Genomic DNA, 19,749 nt, shown 5'->3' on the forward strand with positions numbered 1-19,749 from the left:
TAGACTCTCTTAGACTTTTCCTAATTAATACAGATAAGGAATACCATGCAATCTGTACCTTTGTGTCTTGCTTGTTTTATTCAATAGGATTTTTCCATGTCTTTCCATTTCCTTATGAATGGTTCGATATCATTCTTTCTGATGCAAACATAGAATTCCACTGTGAATATATGTACCACATTTTCTCAATTCATCCATTGAGAGGCAGATGAGTTTTCAAGATTCTTACGTGAAAGTATCACTTAGGAACATTAAAAAATGACAGATGCCAAATTCACAGATATTCTAAAAACATGATTTCTAAGTAAAATAGGATTATGTGGTGGTAGAAGCATTGAGATATCTGAATGATTCTAATGTATATGTTGCACTGAATTACACAAGAATATATCCAATATAATATAGGATTAAAATTTAAGTGATAAAATATTCACTTGAGAAAGATATAGGAGGCTGCCAGAAGGATAAAGTTCATATATCATTGAAGAAGTCAGAAATGAAAGCTCAACTATGTCTCTTTAAATAAAAATTATGTACATGTAAGGGCAAAAGAAGGAGAGGAGAAGAAAATAAATGACAGCAGATCATTGTCCCTAATTAGAGTATAAGAAACAAACAAACATAATCTATAGCTTCCAGGTTAAAAAGAGACCAATATAATATGTCCCCCTTAATTTAGGTACATATGAAATATTTACTTGGTTTTCCCAAAATACATGAATACATAAAAAAATATAATAAATGAAGACATAAAAGTATTTTTTTTCCAAATCTTTCCCTTTCCTAACGAATGGAGCAATGTCATAGAAGTCATTATAATAGAATTGTGTATATATCGCACATTTTCTTGATTCAGTCATCTTCTGAGGGGCATCTGGGTTGGTTCCATATCTTAGCTCTAGTAATGAACATAGTTGTGCTGGTAGATTTAGTGTGATCTTGTTTGTGAACATTTGGGTAAATATCCAAAAGTGGGATTGCTGCATCATAGGGGAGCTCTATGTGTCTTTTGAGGAAACTCCATACTGCTTTCCAAAGTGGTTGAACAAGTTTACAATCGCACCAACAATGCAGTAAAGTTCTCTTCTCTCCACACCCCCTCCAGCCACTGTTCTTCTTAGAGTTCTTGATTTTAGCCATTCTAACTGGTTGTTTTCATTTGCATTTCTTTTATGGCTAGAGAGTTTGAGCATTTCTTCATGTGTCTATTAGCCATCCTTCTTTCCTCTTCAGAGAATTTCTCTTTAAGTCTTGAGACCACTTATTTATTGGGCAGTGGTTTCTTTGAAGATTTGTTGTTGGGGGGTTTTAATTATTTGGGTTGCGGGTATATTTTAGTTATGAGACCCTTGTTTGTTGTATGGCTAGTGAAGATCTTCTCTAAATCTGTGGGCTTTCTATTGATCTTGCTAGCTATGTCTTTTGCCATGCAGAAGCTCTGCAATTTCATGTAATCCCATTTGTCCAACTTTCTTTGATTTGTTGTATTTCTGGGTCTCTATGATGAAAATTTTGGCCTGTGCCAAGGAGACCTAAGATTTCTCCAATTCCATTCCGTAATGTTTTCGGAGTGTCTGCTTTGACTCTCAGGTCTTTAATCCATTTGGAATTGATTCTGATGCAGGGTGATGCATTAGAATCTAGCTTTAGTTTTCTACAAGTATTTAACTAATTTTGCCAGCACCATTTACTGAAGTGGTTGTCTTTCTTCCATTGTATTTTTTAGCTTCCTTATTGAAGACTAGATAGCTATAAGTCTTTATGTTCATGTTGGGATTTATATGGAACAATAAAAGGCCCCAAATATCAAAAAATGATCATTTAAAGAAAGAACAGTCTGGAGGAATATCTATACCAAATTTCAAACTCTACTGTAAAGCCATAGTAATCAAAACAGCTTGGTACTGGCACAAGAACCGACCACAGTACCATTTTTTTTTAAGAATTTTATTTTTTTAGTTTTTAATGTCTCCTTTCTCTCCCTCCCCTACAATCATCCAATCCCTGCTCTTCTCTCAATTTCATCTTTAAAATTAGATAATTTTTGTTTCACTTTTTAAATTTAAATTTTTAATTTCCATTTTTTCTTGTCTCTTTTATTCTCTCTCTATCTTTCTGTCCAATCCATTTCCCTCTTTGAGATTAGGGCTTGGTCAATTTCACTCTCCTTTTACCTTTCCACATCCCTCTAATCCTATTTTTCTGATTTCTCCCTAACCTAAAAAATTATGGTTTGCTAAATTCTTCTTTGCTGTTCTTAGCCCATTAATACATAGTTGTCTGATGTTGAATAGATTGGTATCCGTTGAACTAGATTGTATGTGTAGCTCTTTAACTGTATAACTACAGGACTTTGGTTGATACTTGCCTTTAAATAGTTTGCTAGCAAAACTGGTGTTAGTTTCATACCAAATGGAAAGAACAAGCTGGAAAAACACAAGAAAAATGGCAAGTATGGGTATCTCAACTCCAACTCATGATAATCAGGGGACAGAACAGATAATGAATAACCCAGAGGAGAGTTCCCGGAAAGCTCTACAAACACTTATGGTAAACATGGTGAATGAAAAGATTGAAAACGCATAAAGGACTCAGTGTGAGCATGATAGGGAGAGAGAGGAGGCAAACCAAAGGTCAATACAGGAATATCATGAGTGTGAGGAAGCTTCTCAAAGTTTGATACAGGAATTGTGTGAGGAGGTTTAGAAGACTCAAAGAGAACTAAAGGAATTGCGTGAAAAGTCTGAGTACAGACAAAGAGATAGACCAGAAATACGTGAGCAGCCTGATAACAGCCATAGAGAAAGTCAAGAATGGCATGAGCAGGCTGAGAACAGTCAAGGAGAACTACAGGATTAGGTGAACACGAGGAAGCTAATCAAAGAGTAACACATGATCTGTAAGAGCAGGATGAGAATAGGCAAAGATCAATAGAGGCATTCATGGGATCCATAAACAGACAGAGGAAAGAATTCAGGGAGACCACAAAGGGAATGATGAATGGAGCCCGACAGAAGAAATGGGAGTCAAAGGAAACCATAAACAATCAACTAAGTGATTTTAGAATAAACATTGAACACCAAATTAAGGAAGTAGAGAAGTTCACAAGATCTAAAACAAAGTTACAAAAAAAATGAAGCCATCAAAGCTGACCAATTGGAAGGAAAAGAAATTAAAAAAAAAAACAAAGTATAAAGTCTTGACAGTAGGTTAGACCATGCAGAAGATCAAATCTTGGGGATTGAAGAAAATCTGGATATTATAGAGGAAGAACATACAGCTATCCAAGACAAATCCAGGAAATATGATAGATCTATTCAAAATTTGGAAGACACCATCAGAAGGCATAATCTGAGGATATTTGGTGTAGAGGAGCACCTCGAGACTGAAGTCAATGGTCTAGGAAGTTTGTTGAGCAGGATCCCAGTAGAGAACTTCCCAAACATGCAAAAAGATAGGCCTATTCATGTATAAGAAGCTTTTGGGAATCCAAAGAGACCAGACCAGAAGAGGACATCCCACTGTCACATTATAAAGATCAATTCAGAACAAGGAAAAATGCTTAAAGATATCAGTGAGAAAAGATCAATCACCTAGAAAGGGAAACCAATTATAATCACCTCAGATTTCTCAACAGAGACAATTAAGTGCCTGCAATGATGTATAGAATGCCCTAAAGACAAACAACTGTAAACAAAGAATAATGTACCCAGCTAAACTCTCCTTCATAACCAAAGGTAAAATAAAAACTTTCCATAGCAAAGAAAAAGTGAAACAACATATCTAAAGCAAACATCCTATAAAAGATATACAGATGTCCTACACACAGAAAACGAACAATACCACAATAAAGGCCAAGAACTCACATTCAAACTGAGAATCCAAGAACCATAGGAAGAAGCCAGTTGCCACAGCCCCAAGAAGGTGGATAAAATGGCTGGAACTTCCAAACACTTCTCAGTCCTATCTCTCAATATAAACACACTTAACTCTGCAATTAAACGCCATAGACCGTCTAGTTGGATTAAAAACCAGATCATTCTATCTGCTGCATTCAGGAGTCACACCTTGCCCATAAAAACAAACACATTTTGAAAGTGAAAGGTAAGAACAAAATCAATCAAGTAAATCGCCCTCATAAACAGTCAGGAGTTGCATTCCTAATATCAGATAAAATAGACATCAAATTAAAATTAGTGAGAAGAGATAAAGAAGGTCGCTACATACTAATTAAGGGATCTGTCCTTAAGGATATTACAATTCTATACTTCTTTTTGCCAAACACTGGAGCACTGAAATTTATACAAGAAACAGGATGTTCCCTCAAACCTCACATAGATCCAAAGACATTAATTGTTGGGGACTTTAACACTCCACTATCCCCACTTGTTAGATCAACTCTGCAAAAACTAAACAGAAAAAACTGCAGATCTAAACAACTGCATAGATCAAATAGATTTAACAGACTTCTAACGAATATGTCACCTTGCAGCATCAAAATCCACGTTTTTCTCAACAGCACATGGAACATTTTCCAAAATATACCACATTATAGGTCACAAAACAATCTTGTCCAAATTAAGAAACATTGAAGTTATACCTTGCATTATCTCACACCACAAGGTTATAAAGTTCGAAATCGAAAGAAAACGCCATCAAAGAAATTCTTGTAACATATAGAGGCTGAACAACACACTGCTCAATGACGAGTGGGTCATAGAAGAGATTAGAAAGAAATTCAACTGTTCATGATATTCAATAAAAATGAACACACGAATTACCAGCTCCTCTGGGACAGAGCAAAGGCAATATTCATAGGCAAGTTTATAACTCTGAGCTCCTAATCAACAAATTTGAGTGATCTGAAACCAACAATTTAATGAGACATCTGAACTTCCTTGAAAAAGAGCAGCAAAATAAACCCCAATCCAGTACCCGGAAATAAATAATTAAAAATCGTCAGAATTACATGAACTAGAATTTTAAAAAATACACAGAAAGAATCAATAAACCGAGTTGGTTCTTTGGAAAAATTAACAAAATTGACAGACCCTTAGTAAATCTTATCTGAAAAAGAAGAGAACACACCCAAATAAATAAACTCAGAGATGAGAATGGAAACATCACCACAGAAACAACCAAGATTCAGAACATTATAAGGGAATATTTTATGCTAATAAGATTGAGAACTTGGCAGAAATGGTCCTTTTCCTAGCAAATATTTACATGCCAAAACTAAACAAAGATGAGTTAAACCATCTTAACAGGCACACATCAAGCATTCAAATAGAAATAGCAATAAGAGTCCTCCCAGCTAAGAAAAGTCCAGGACCAGATGGTTTTACAGCGGAATTCTACAAGGCCTTCAAAGCAGAGCTCACACCAATACTCCTCCAATTCCTCAATTAAATTGAAATAGAAAGTTGACTACCGAACACATTTTATGAAGTCATCATAACGCTCATCCCAAAACCAGGCAGGGACTCATCAAAGAAAGAGAACTATAGACCCATTTCTTTGATGAATATTGATGCAAAACTTCTCAACAAAATTTTGGCCAATCGACTTCAACAACTCATAGAAAACATCATACACCACAATCATACAGAATTCATTTCAGAGATGCAAATCTGGTTCAATATACGCAACTCAATTAATATAATTCATCACATCAACAAGACCAAGCATAAGAAGCACATGATTATCTCAATAGATTCAGAAGACAAAAAAAAACATTTGACAAGACCCAACACCCTTTTAAGATGAAGGTTCTGGAAAAATTAGGAATCCAGGGAACATTCCTCAATAAAATAAAAGCTGTATATAACAAAACTGCTGCAAGTATTATCATCTGAGGTGAACAACTAAAGCCATTTCCTCTTTACTCAGGAACAAGACAAGGATGTCCTCTCTTTCCACTTGTCTTCAATCTAGTATTAGAATGCCTATCTACTGCAATAAGAAAATATGTGAATATAAAAGGGTTCCAAATAGGGAAAGATGAACTAAAACTCTCCCTCATTGCAGATGACATGATTTTGTATTTAGACAATCCCAGGGACTCCACTCCCAAATTACTCAAGCTGATTCAAAACGTTGGTAAATAGCAAGATATAACATTAACCGTCAAAAATCAAAGGCTTTTCTGTATGCCAACATTGAGAAAAGCGTGGCTGAAGTCTGGAAACTCAATTCGTAATGGTTCACCAAAAAATAAAATACCTAGGAATCAACTTAACCAAAGAAATAAAGGACCTCTACAATGAAAACTTCAAAAACCTGAAAAAGGAAATCAATAGAATTTAGAAAGTGGCAAAACCTGCCATCCACCTGCATTGGAAGTATCACCATCGTGAGAATGGCAATACTTCTCTGTTGCGACCGCCTTGACCCACAAGGATGACTCGACAACAGGTTCTTCTTTCAGGCGGTTTATTCAGGACCTTTTACAACATCTCTCCTGCTTCTTCTGCCCGCTTCTTCCTGCTTCTCTATCCCTCCGCCCCCGCGCTCCGGTTATAAGCCTCCTGGATGGCCAATCTTGAAGCGTCACGTGGCATATACCGATAGGGCTGCAAACACGGAAGCAAACTAGGAGCCAAGTCATAGCCATAAAAGGAATTGTTTTTTAGAGAACACTCATCACCAGGAAGACGGAAGGCGGGAGCCAGTGCCATCTTTGGTCGCAGCCGCACCAGCTACATTGTTGCTTTTGTGGCCTCGCCTTATGGCTGCGCCGTCTTTTGGCGTGGCTCCTGCAGCTCTCCACAGCTCCCCCTTTTTTGTTTTATTAAGCAACAGGTAAGAGTAGAGGTTGGGCCTCTGTCTAAAACATTAATGAGAGGACCTTGCACTGGTCTTTGCCTGAGGGGCGCCTTCCCCAGTGATGACCAGGCCTGTCCAATGCCTTTTTTGCAGAAGTGGGATCTTGGGCATCAACCCACTTGCAACCCAATATGCTCTTCTTGGGCTCCCGCCAGGTAGTGATTCCCAAGTGCAGTGTGTTTGCCTCGCACCCTGTGCTATTAACGTGGCAAGCCACATGTAGGGGGACTGTCTGGCCTCAATGGCAGTGAAGGCCTGGACCACCATAGCCATACTCCTGCCCTGCGAGCTCCTAATCTGGCATATGCACCACAGGCACAGCAAGATCACCAATGCCAGGTTACCAATAATGGAGCCCATTCCTGCCCACTCCTTCAAATGGTCCACAGCTGTCAAACTCTCCAGTCCAATTGCCTAAAAGATAAGGGCATGGTCTCGGGAACACGGACAGGATACCCCATCTCGGCACTGGTTTTACAGGCTGTTTCATTCTGAGGGCGATCAGAAGAATCATCACCACCCCTTGCATCTTGTGCTTCTTCTCCTTGGACCCTCCTAGCAAGTCGTTCAGGTACCCAAACCGGATCCTGTTGGTCCTGTGGAAAAACACAAACAGAACCTCGTGCCCATGTTAGCACGGGATCAGGCCCGTGCCAGAGCCCTGTCAAAATATCTTTCCATTTAAACATCCCTTTTGTTAGACCTTGAGACTTGTTATGCCTGTCCGCCACAGACAGGCCTTGAGCATCCAAATTTAAAAAATTAATAGTGAACAAAGCAAGAGAAAGCCTTTCCTTAGGGGTACGGCCATGGCCAATTGCCCCTTTTTGTTTTTGTAAAGTCTCCTTTAGCTTGCGATGTGCACGTTCTACCATGCCTTGAGCTTGAGGGTTATAGGGCAACCCATGAAGAAGTTGAACATCCATTGCTTTGTAAAAGGAGAAAAATTGATTTCCTGCATATGCAGGACCATTATCAGTTTTGAGCTGTTTTGGTTTGCCCCAAGCTGCCCACGCCTCTAGGCAGTGGGTAATAACCTGATGTGCCTTTTCTCCAGTCATATGGGAGGCATATATAATGCCAGAGCATGTGTCTACAGAAACGTGTACAAATTTCTGGCGTCCAAATTCAGGTACATGAGTAACATCCATTTGCCATATTTTAAGAGGCAAAAGGCCTCTAGGATTAACACCAACACTAGGTAAGTGGTGATAAATTACACAATGAGGGCAATCTAAAACTATTTGTCGGGCATCCGCACAGGAAAGTTGAAATTGTTTTTGTAAAGCTTTTTAGTTAACATGAAAGTTATTATGAAAAATTTTTGCTCTATCCAAATTTGAACTAAAAAAAATCCAATCTTGACGGGTATAGCAATCAACAATATCATTGCCTTCACTTAAAGGGCCAGGCAGACCAGTATGGGCGCAAATATGTAAGGGATAGAAAGGGTGTTGTCGTTCCCAAAGCAATCGTTTTAAGCGACAAAACAAATATCCAACAGGAGAGGCCTGTTTTATGGGCCCTGCAGCCTCCAAGACTCTTAAAGCATTTATAACATAAGCAGAGTCTGAAATTAAATTAAAAGGAAAAGGACAGGTTTGAAACACTTTTACAACAATTTGTAGTTCCACTAATTGTGGAGCACCAGCTTGAAACTGGTGGCAGACTGGGTCATGGCCTTCCACCATGTACACGCCGCATCCCGTTTTAGAAGCATCGGTAAAAATATTGCAAGCTCTAGCAAGGGGGTTTAAGGAGGTAACTTTAGGAAAAACTACGGGATGTTCTTTTAGAAAATTTAACAGGGGATGTTTTAGAAAATGGTTATCTATCTGTCCTTTAAAACTACATTGTAAGACTGCCCAATCATCTACAGTAGCACATAATGTTTGTACTTTATGATTAGTATATGGAACAATAATGAAGCCTGGAGCATTGCCAAAATATTGGACGCACTGCTGAACCCCCGACAATGCCAGACTGGCTACTGGGGCAGGGTAATACTCAATGGATTTTGCCATAGAAACTTTTGGGTAAATCCAAAGCAATGGGCCATCTTGCCATAAAAGCCCTGAAGGTTGAACACATGGAGGGAGAATACACAAAGTAATTGGCTCACCTTCCTTAACTCTTTTTAAACATGCCCTTTGTAACTCATGCTCTACCTTTCGTAGTGAATCACGTGCCTCATCTGTAAGCTGTCTTGGAGAATCTAATGCAGAGTCTCCTTGCAGCATGTTATATAAGGGCTTAAGTTCATAATTTGGCAGCTTTAAATAACATCGGATCCAATTAATGTCTCCCAATAACTTTTGATAATCATTCAGGGTTTTTAAATGATCCTTCCTCAATTCTACCTTTTGGGGTACAATATGAGATTTATGTATGGTAGCCCCTAAATATTCAACAACAGAGTGTTGTTGTACTTTCTCAGGGGCAATAAACAAGCTTTTAGCATTTAACAGCTTGGTAAGTTCCTCATAAGCTTTGTGTAGTAATTGCTGTGATTTAGAGGCCAACAAAATATCATCCATATAATGAATGCAGCGCACCTTGGGATATTTTTGTCTAAGCGGCTTAAGAGCCTCGGCCACAAATAACTGACACATGGTTGGACTGTTTGCCATGCCCTGGGGAAGTACTACCCATTCGTACCGTTTGTCCGGTTCCTCATGATTACAGGAAGGGAGGGTAAAAGCAAAACCTTCAGTGTCCCCAGCAAATAATGGAATAGAAAAGAAACAATCCTTTATGTCAATGACTATATATGGCCAATTTTCAGGTAGGGAAGAAAGAAGAGGTAAGCCCCTCTGAACTGGACCCATAATTTGCATTTGTCCATTGATTGCACGCAAGTCATGTAGCAATCTCCACTTTCTGGATTTCCTTTTTATTACAAAAATAGGATTATTCCAAGGAGAAACAGAAGGCTTAAGGTGCCCCAGTTCTACCTGTTCTTGTACTAGAGTTTGAGCAGCAGCAAGCTTTTCCAAGGGCAGTGGCCACTGAGGCACCCATACTGGATCCCCCGTCTTCCAAACTATGGGAATGCCCGCCCCAGTGGCTGCTATGAAAAACCCAGTCCCTGTTTGTCTAACATTTGTTTTACTTGGATGGGCTCTTTATTGCCTTGTACTAAATAAGCTTTCCAATCCAAGTATTGTCCAGGGATCAAGCAGGATTTCACGAGACTAGCCCAGTCTCCGGGGCTACAATGCCTTTCTAATGCCTCGACTTGTCCAACAGTAAAGGATGCAGTTACTCCTTTCGTACGTACGGACTCAGTTAGAGATTTAATCACCTTGAAGTCTAAAGGCTCATGGTATCTCTGCTGATTAGCATCCACAAATACTGGAAAAGCCTGGGGTAACTCACTTCGTGCCTCTCTCCATGCCCCTGGGTTGAAGGACCAGCCTGAGACCTTGAAACCTTCACTATAAGGGGGAGAAACTGTCGGTGTTCTGAAGCGTCTGGAAGTCCCACAGCAGCACCCTCTATCTTTCCCTAACTCCTTTTCCTCTTCTTTTCCTTTATCTGATATCTTTGTCCTTTCAATTTGTTCTGTGATTGCTTGAATCTCCTCGAAGTCAGATTCCTCAAGGGAATCGAGCTCTGTAAAATCGGGGTATAATTCTGACCTTGGCCTTTTTGCAGTGCCGCTAGCAACACTGCCTCTCTGATCTTTCTTCCTGCAGTCTCTCTAAAGCTGCTTGCCCAATCTCTACTACCTCGCTGCAGCGCTGATCCTGCAGGCAACTTCTCACTAACCTCCAAATTGGTCTTACCCCACTCTTAAGTGCTCCTTGTTCATAAGCAAAACCTAAGTCCTCTCCCAACTTCTCCCATGAGGCTACCGTAAGGCTCCCAGAGACTACGAACCAAGGAGCTACAATGTTGCATTCATCAAGGAATGTCTGCAAGGCACCCCTCCCTAACTTTAGTCCTTTCGAATGTAGTAGGTCTTCCAGGGCCAGAAAAATTGGATGAGACGTCATGGCGCCCATCTTAGTTATTTTTTGTTACTTTCACTTTAGGCCTGTATTTTATTTCTTCCCGGGTGTCCACTCTCTCTTTTATCTACCGAGACGAGCAAAAAATCCCTCCCGCTTTTATCGCGGATCCCCTCTTACCTGGCCCTTACCGGTGTACCCCCTGACCTCTGAAAGTTCTGAATCCTGTCGAGCCCCACGTTGGGCGCCACTTGTCCCGACTGCCTCGACCCGCAAGGATGACGCGACAACAGGTTCTTCTTTCAGGCGGTTTATTCAGGACCTTTTACAACATCTTCTCTCTTGCTTCTTCTCCCCGCTTCTTTCTGCTTCTCTATCCCTCCGCCCCCGCGCTCCGGTTATAAGCCTCCTGGATGGCCAATCCCAAAGCACCACGTGGCATATACCGATAGGGCTGCAAATAAGGAAGCAAACTAGGAGCCAAGTCATAGCCATATAAGGAGTTGTTTTTTACGGAGAGCACTCGTCACCGGGAAGACGGAAGGCGGGAGCCAGCGCCATCTTTGGTCGCAGCCACACTAGCTACAATGTTGCTTTTGTGGCTCGCCTTACGGCTGCGCCGTCTTTGGGCGTGGCTCCCGGAGCTCTCGATATTTCTCGAGGCTATCTACAAATTCAGTGCGATACTTATCAATATTACAATCTCATTCTTCAAGGAAATAGAAGAGACAATCCAAAAGTAATGTGGAACAATAAAAAACCTTGAATAGCAAAAATATCCTCAAATGAAGAACTATGCTGGAAGAATATCAATACCAAATTTCAAACTCTACTACAAAGCCATAGTAATCAAAATACCTTATTACTGGCAGAAGAACAGACCTCAGGACCAATGGAATAGACTTGTAAACACAGAAATGAACCTACAGAACTATACCCCTCTCATCTTTGATATGGGTCCTAAAAAAACAAAATAGAAGAAAGACGCCTCTCCAGTAAATGATGCTGTCAAAATTGGTTAACTACTTGTAGAAAACTAAAGCTAGATCCTTCTATATCACCCTTCAGAAGAATCAAATCCAAATGATCAAAGTCCTCGGAGTCAAACAGACACTCTGAACGCAATACAGAATGGAATAGGAGAAACCTTAGGTCTCCTTGGCAAAGGCTGAAAATTTCTTAATAGAGAAACACAAATCAAAGATAAGTTGGCCAAATGGGATTGCATGAAATTACAGTGCTTCTGCATGATAAGGAGACAGCTTACAAGATCAATAGGGAGATCTTCACTGACTATACAATGGATAAGAGTCTCATTTGTAAAAATATCTGGAACTAAAAATATTAAATCTGCCAACAACAAATCTTCAAGGAAACAACTGTCCAGTAAATAAGTGGACTAAATACTTAAAGAGAAACTTCTCTGAAGAGGAAAGAAGGATGGCCAATAGACACATGAAGAAATGCTCAACCTCCCTACCCATAAAAGAAATGCAAATCAAAACATTGAGATACAACCTCACCCCAGTTAGAATTGGTATAATCAACAACTCTAACAACAACAGATGCTGGAGAGAAGGGAACATTACTGCATTGTTGGTAGGAGTTTGAACTTGTTTAACCACTTTGGAAGGTAGTACGGAGGTTCCTCAAAGACTCCACACAGAGTTCCCCTATGACCCAGCAATCCCATTTTTGGGCATTTACCTAAATGATCACTAACAACACTCTACTAAAGCTAACAGCACAACTATGTTTATCCCAGCATTACCTACCTTAGTTAAGATATGGAATCATCCCAGATGCCCCTCAGTAGATGAATGGGTCAAGAATATGTGGTATATAAACACAATCGATTTCTATGCCTCCATCAGAAAGAATGACATTTCCCCATTTGTTAGGAAATGTAAAGACTTGGAAAATAGTATGTTAAGTGAAGTAAGCCAGGCCCAAAGAATCATAGGTCCCTTGGTTTCCCTAGTATATGTATAAGTCAAGCAGAAAAGTTCAGATAAGTTGATGTTAGGTGAAATGAACTCCAAAATAAGCATTCAAATAGTTTTTTTTTCTTTCATGTAATTGTTTCTAACATATTTATAAGATGATTTCTTTGCTGCTTTGTATGTCGCTCCCCTCCGTATAACCTTTCTTCTCACTGTATTTGATTTTGGTATAATTTGTAGAGGGGAAGGGAAAAATCAAATCGTTTAAATAGGGATACATCTGGACTTTTTGCATCTATGAGAGGTACAAACCATTGTGCAAAATTGAACTTTATTTTCTTCTTTGGTCAGGGGTGGGGTGGTGTGTTGGGGGGTGTCTGTGGAGATTAGCCGGGGAGATGGGAACGGGAAACAAAGGAGAAGGCAAATATGTTTGATATGAAACCTTTCCCATGTAATTGTACCCCTGACCCATTGATATAAAGATATTCACAAGACATTATATGGAAAATAAACTTTGCAGCTTTGGAGTGGAAGAGGAGTTGTGAAGGTGGATGAAGTAAAAGATAGAAGTAAAAAAGAAAGAAGGGAGAATAGTGCCTGACAATATATACACTCATTACTGACATGAATGTAGTTTTTCTATAAAGCATCTTTTGAAGAATATGATTTTAAAAATACAAGACAAAAAATAGCAAAATAAAACAAAAAACAAATTGATTATGGATTACAAATGCCCTATTATCTGTATGAGGTTGAAGTAGCATTATCACATGTGACTATCATTGCATTGTGAGATTTTTGTTCTTTTTAAGTTCCCCAAGGAAATTAGCATTTCTTGAAGGATACTGAAAATATGAGCAGGAAGTAAATTTGATATAAATATACTGTTTGACATTATACTGTATTACTTACTAAATACTAAGTTGACCAAACTGTGTTAAAGAATGATGACCTTTTTTTTTTTATATTATCAAGGGTGGAATTTGATTCATGAAGAAAAGTGAAAAGCAATTAAATCAATATAATGTTAACGTCACCTGTATTAATATTCAGAATGACTTAATCCCCTGAAAACTTCTTGTCAAATACATTCTGATTTGAAATACAAAACAAATGTTATGAACTGAGAAGATTACATTGTTGTTTGGAAACAAACGTGTCCTAAAACAAAAAGAAACAAAGATAAAAACAATAATAATAATAACAACAACAAAACACTTTTATTAGAGTGGAATATTCATCCAAAAATGGTATAGTTTATCATCTTTAATATAAGCAGTAATTCATTCAAGTGAAAATAAAATCAAAGAAAGTAACTGAGATATAGTGCTAAAATTGTGATTCATACTTTGCTAAAGAACTTCTCAGGAACTTTTTTTTAATATACCATTCTTTTTTGGTGGTGTGTGTGGGTGAAAGTTGAACTTGCCTATAGTTGTATTGGGCTCTAAAATGTTTTCTAAAATTTATGAATTTCACCACATAGTATAAATATATATATTCCTAGGTGCAATAGAGGTTTTCACAAATCACCTTATTATAATATTTGGCATGTGTTCTATTGGTAGCTCTTATTTCACTATGAGTAATTACTGCAGTCTAAAGTGATCATACAACTTTCACCATTTACTCAGTGATCACCTGTGATTGAATAATTCTGTCAAAACCCTGGCAGTTTATTCATGTTTAAAACTTGCATTGCAAGTTCTCCTTCCATTATCAGTGTGCTTTGAGAGTGGAGCATACGTATGAATATGAAATTTCTGTACAACTTCAAACTTTTTAATGGGTAATTTGGTACTAAAGAATAATATGTAAATGGAAGAATGCTATTCACTGTTAACAAAACCATATTTTTATATATGTAAAAGACCTTACCATAACTTCTTTAATCAGGAAATGACTGATAAGGATATTCATAGAGATTTTTATAGATACAACAATTCTAAAAATAACAGTTGTTTAATTAGCCTAAAATTCTTTTTTCCTCTGTTCATTTTGTATATGCAAAAAAACAGCTAAATTAGAATTCAAAGAACTGATAAAAGTATTTTGTTATAATCAACTGTATCAAAGTGTGAAATGTGATATATAACATTAGTGTTTCCATCAACTATTATTTACACCGATTTTTTCTTACTTATTTAAATTTTATTGACATAGTGACCTAAGTTGGGGTATAGTTACACAAGTAATGAGTCCAATCCTTGTTGAAATTGTTACCCCCCTTTCTCATTTTTCTCTCTCTTTCCCAATAACCCCTAATGTTGTACAGATCCTATCCAACACATTGTCTTGTGAGTATTGCTGTTATACAGGATTCCCACGTTGTTATTTGTCATAAAATATTTTTTTCACACAAGTCATTGCATAAGTTCAATGCTTTAGGTCTAACTTTTCACACTAGCATCATGGTGAACACACCAGCCTCCACAGAGTTTTATAAAACTTTTGGAAATACATCACATTGATAAAACCGAGTGTACTATCACAAATTACAGATTCAAAAATCAGGATGTGATGAAGAAATACAATACAACTTTAGTAGCTTTGGAAGTTATTATTCATGGTTTTATGTGACTACTGTACTCATTTGCTCATTTCCTAAGCTCTTGCACATCACAGTGTGAAGCGATCTGTGTACTTGGATGAGAATACGAAGATGAATTCATCAAGAATTATAGCAATATTCAAAAAATTTTGAAGTGAAGTGATATGATCCACAGTCTTTAACATAATAACAACAGATGTATCATGCATAACGATGCCTCTATGTTTAATCTTTATACCTGTGAAACCTGAAACATTTTAATGTATTAACATCACATACATAGTGATAATAGGGAGAGATATAGAACGGTGTAGAATTAGTTTTATTTTCATAAATATACTAATATCTGTCGATGTGAGTATTGCAATTGGACAGTGAAACATTAGGAGTTTTCAAAGACTGTCTCTTGTTAAAAATTGTTTTCAACTTACCTGTATCATCAGAACTCTGGTTAAAGGGAATATCAACATGTGTAAACTCTCTATGTGTTAGAGATATTAATAGTTATTCTAATTGCATGATAAGAAGTGAGGAGTATAGGCAGAAGTCATGCAAATAATGATTTACTTTAAACTTTATGGCAAGGTGCCAAATTGCATATATGTACGTTTGGGTTGATCACATTAAAATAACGGGAACATTCATGCTTCCCAAATTAATGTAACAAAAATTTTGTTTTTACAACCAAGGAGGCATATGTTGAAACAAGATTGCACCATGCCCAACCAAATGCTTCAGAAATATGCATGAGAGAATGACATGAAGAAACTGACACATAGAAAGGTTTGAATATAGGGGGCTGGGAAGTTGGCTCAGTGGTAGAACGCTTGCCTTGCATGCCTGAGGCTCTGGGTTCGATTCCTCAGCACCATATAAGCAAAAAGAAAAAAGCCGGAGTTTTCACTGTGGCTCAAATGGTCGAGCACTAGCCTTGAGCTGAAGAGCTGAGGGACAGGGCACAGGGCCAGAGTTCAGGCCCCACGAGTGGACCTCACACCCACCCAAAAAAGAAAGGAATGAATATATACACATTAACACAGTTCATGACAAAGAAGAAAATCAATGATTTAAAAAAATTTTTAATAAAAAAACTGAAAACATTAATTTGATCTTTATATTTTCTCATGTTCTCTCAACACATCTATCTGGACTAGTTTTTACTTCTGCCCTAAAAAATTATAATTTAAGCTGCCAATTATTTTCAGCAGCAGGTAAAATATTTGATATATCATGGAGTCACATTAAATGGTGCTGCCTATGTTTATCTTTGGAAAATTTTATGAAATATATATATGATCCCAATCAAACAGCCTTGGAGGATTTTCACTCTAGGAAATTGAGAGATATTTTATTTCAGATTCAGCATATGGGGTGCTGCCTCAAATTAAACAATTCTTACAAGTTTGAATAAATTTCCATGATTAAATTGACCTTTACATAAAAATAAAAGTAGCTGGTGATTTTATATCCACTCATATATTTTTGTTCTTGTTAGGTCAGATGCACATAATGTGTACATCGAAAAAGAGAATATGTGAATATAATTCCTATTGACTGCATGAAAAGTTGATCCTATTGGAGGACATACAGTTAATCATTACCCATTCTCAGACAAGATATCAATTAAATGGATAAATTACTCAATTCAAAAAATAATATAGGTAATGTAAAATGGCATTTCTTTTCCAATATTTAGTTAACATAATATTATATGGGGAGTTGTCTCTCATATCATGTTTATACTTGAAATATATTTCCTTTGTCAGAATTGCCAATGACTATTTTGTTATTGATAATTAAGTAGTTTTTCACAAATTAGGTGATTGTGTATCCTTAGTCAGTTTCAACCCTAATTGATTTTTCCTTCATTACTGTGACTTGTGTCCTACTTTTTTGTTTTCCAGTTTATGTCCCACATATTTACCAGAAAATGGTGTGTGTGAAAGATAAATAGACACAGCAAATATAACAGGAAGCCCTTCCATCAAATAGACATGTTATTTGCACTGTTCACATCCACTGTCTTCTCTATATGGAGTGCTAATTACTGTTGTTCTGATATAATCATTTTCCTTTTCATGATCTCAGGTCTTTCATCAGCAAATCAGCCTATGTCAAGTGAAATGCTGCCTTCTGCACCAAAGACAGCAGAGAAGATTCCACTACTGAGTACTATGATTTTCATCATAAAATTCACCGGAATTCTGCTATCCTTCCACAGAAGGGTGTTGCTGGTGTTTTGTTAACCGCTAATTCATGTGAACCAGGTTCATAGTGTTTATACCTAAGTAAAATTGCTTTATATCACCCTTGTTTCGAAGGTTTGATTGTTGAAGAGAATTTTTCTCTTTCCTAGAAATATTCCCAGAACTCTGCGAAAATACCTAGATTGTAACATTTCAGCCCTTGAAACAAGGTGACTGGAGCGCAGAATATTTTCTTATTAATGAAATTTATGCAGCAAGGAATGAATAACTTGCTTGGTAAATATATATATATATCTTAATAAGTATATCTTTAATTAGAATATATACATATATATTTTAATAAATGTGTCTTTAGTTAGGAAATATTTTATGCTGTGTATCATGTATAAAAGTATGTAAAACCTGTGCCTTAGACTATGACATCTAGGAATATGATATACTTGTACGTGTAAAACTATTCTGAGAAATTTAGGATTGTGAAAGGAAAGTGATATGTTCTCGTATAATCCTAAACTTCCTGTGGTTTCCTCAAACTACTACTGAGTAAGAACAAGACAGAGGGAAGGCCTCAATATAGGTGTTTATTTTATATTAAATCAAACAAAAAGAGATATAAAGTTAGTTCTTACAATATTCCATGCCTAGAATATATTACCCATATTTTTTATAACAGCTGAAAAGAAGAAAACAATTCTCATGCTTATTTGAAATTGTCTGAAACTGTGAAATGCTTACTGATGTGTAATAGCCACTAGCCATAATGACTTTTTCCCCCCAAATTCTCTTTTTGCAACTGGCATCTTCTGCTACATACCAGATAGTCTTATGTAAAGGTAATTTAGCTTGAACTCAGGACCCTTCCAGTACCTTCACCTACTATTAAAACAATGTGCTATTGTTAAAACAATAAACTTTTTCATTATTTTTCATAGACACCAAATTTCATTGTGAAGTGACAATCACATTGTGAAGTGTTATCAGAAAAATATGTTCATCAGGCCAGAAAACTAATTAATATTTAAGGAATATATGCATGTCACCTGCCAGTATGAACATGGAAAATTGGACTTTGCTATGAATATTGAAAAGATTGCCATTAGAATTTCTTTGTTAAGATTATTTTCTCAAGTATGTTTGTCAGAGAATTCTATGCCAGAGATACACCAATATTTGGAATACTTGGCTGCGATCAAGGCCAGGGTAAGAGGTTGAAACCAATGGTGAAATCATTGTTTCAATCTTCATTACCAAGGAAGAAATATAAGAAAAATATCCTGGAAAAACTATGATTAATGTTTATCATGATTGAATAAAATCAAGATTGTAGGCAGGCAAAATCTCCTCATTTTAATTTCCAGAAATCATAGTAAATTGCCCTGCTTCATTTTATAAGTGCTGAAATAGAGTAGGGAATAATTGTGACCTTCCAAGTTATACACACACACATACACACGCACACAAATACACACAAAGTTTTGCATCTACAAATGGTCAAGGCAACAAAAATACCTGATTACACATACAAATCTGCTCACATATATATAACGATAGAGTACTGTTGATTAAATATTTGAGACAAATCAGCCAGTAACATGGACTCCAATATTGCCACAGATTTTCTCATTAATTCTCAAGCTCTCTAGTACCATCCATTTTGAAAAGTCAGAAAAAAAAATGATTCTCTTAGATATAGAAAGCATAAGGAAACAGGATTCATATTACCATGGAATCATATTCAGTTCTAACTATAGAGGTAGTTAGGGAGATACGACCTCCCCATCAAACATTACTTTTTGATTTTCAAAGAGAAAATACAGGATGGTCCAAATAGAGAGTAAATAAAAATGAAATGTTCTTTTTTCGGTGAAAATAATTCACATTTTGGTAATAACGTGAGTTTGGGCCATTATTGATTAATATTGCTTTACATTTGTTTCTCTGCTTGGTGGTGGTGGTGGTCATTAGGCTTGAACTCTGGGCTTGGATGCAAGCCCAGACCTATTCCCCTCAAGGCGAATCATCTACCAATTGAACAACAATTCCACTTCGAATTCTGAGGTGATGAATGAGTGATGAGAACCTCATTGAGGCTCCTGGTGTGCTGCCATAAAACCTGATCCTCAGCTATTAGCCTCCTACAGGCTTCTAAATGACCTGTATCAGGCTCCTTTTCTCTGTAATACATACTGTGTTGATAGCATTTTTTGCTAGTTTGAACCCAACTTTCATGCCTACTGGAGGTCTATGAGCAACCATGATTTTCCTCA

This window comes from Dipodomys spectabilis, unplaced genomic scaffold (assembly GCF_019054845.1).
Source record: "Dipodomys spectabilis isolate Male_0828 unplaced genomic scaffold, ASM1905484v1 ptg000533l, whole genome shotgun sequence".
Lineage (NCBI taxonomy): Eukaryota > Metazoa > Chordata > Mammalia > Rodentia > Heteromyidae > Dipodomys > Dipodomys spectabilis.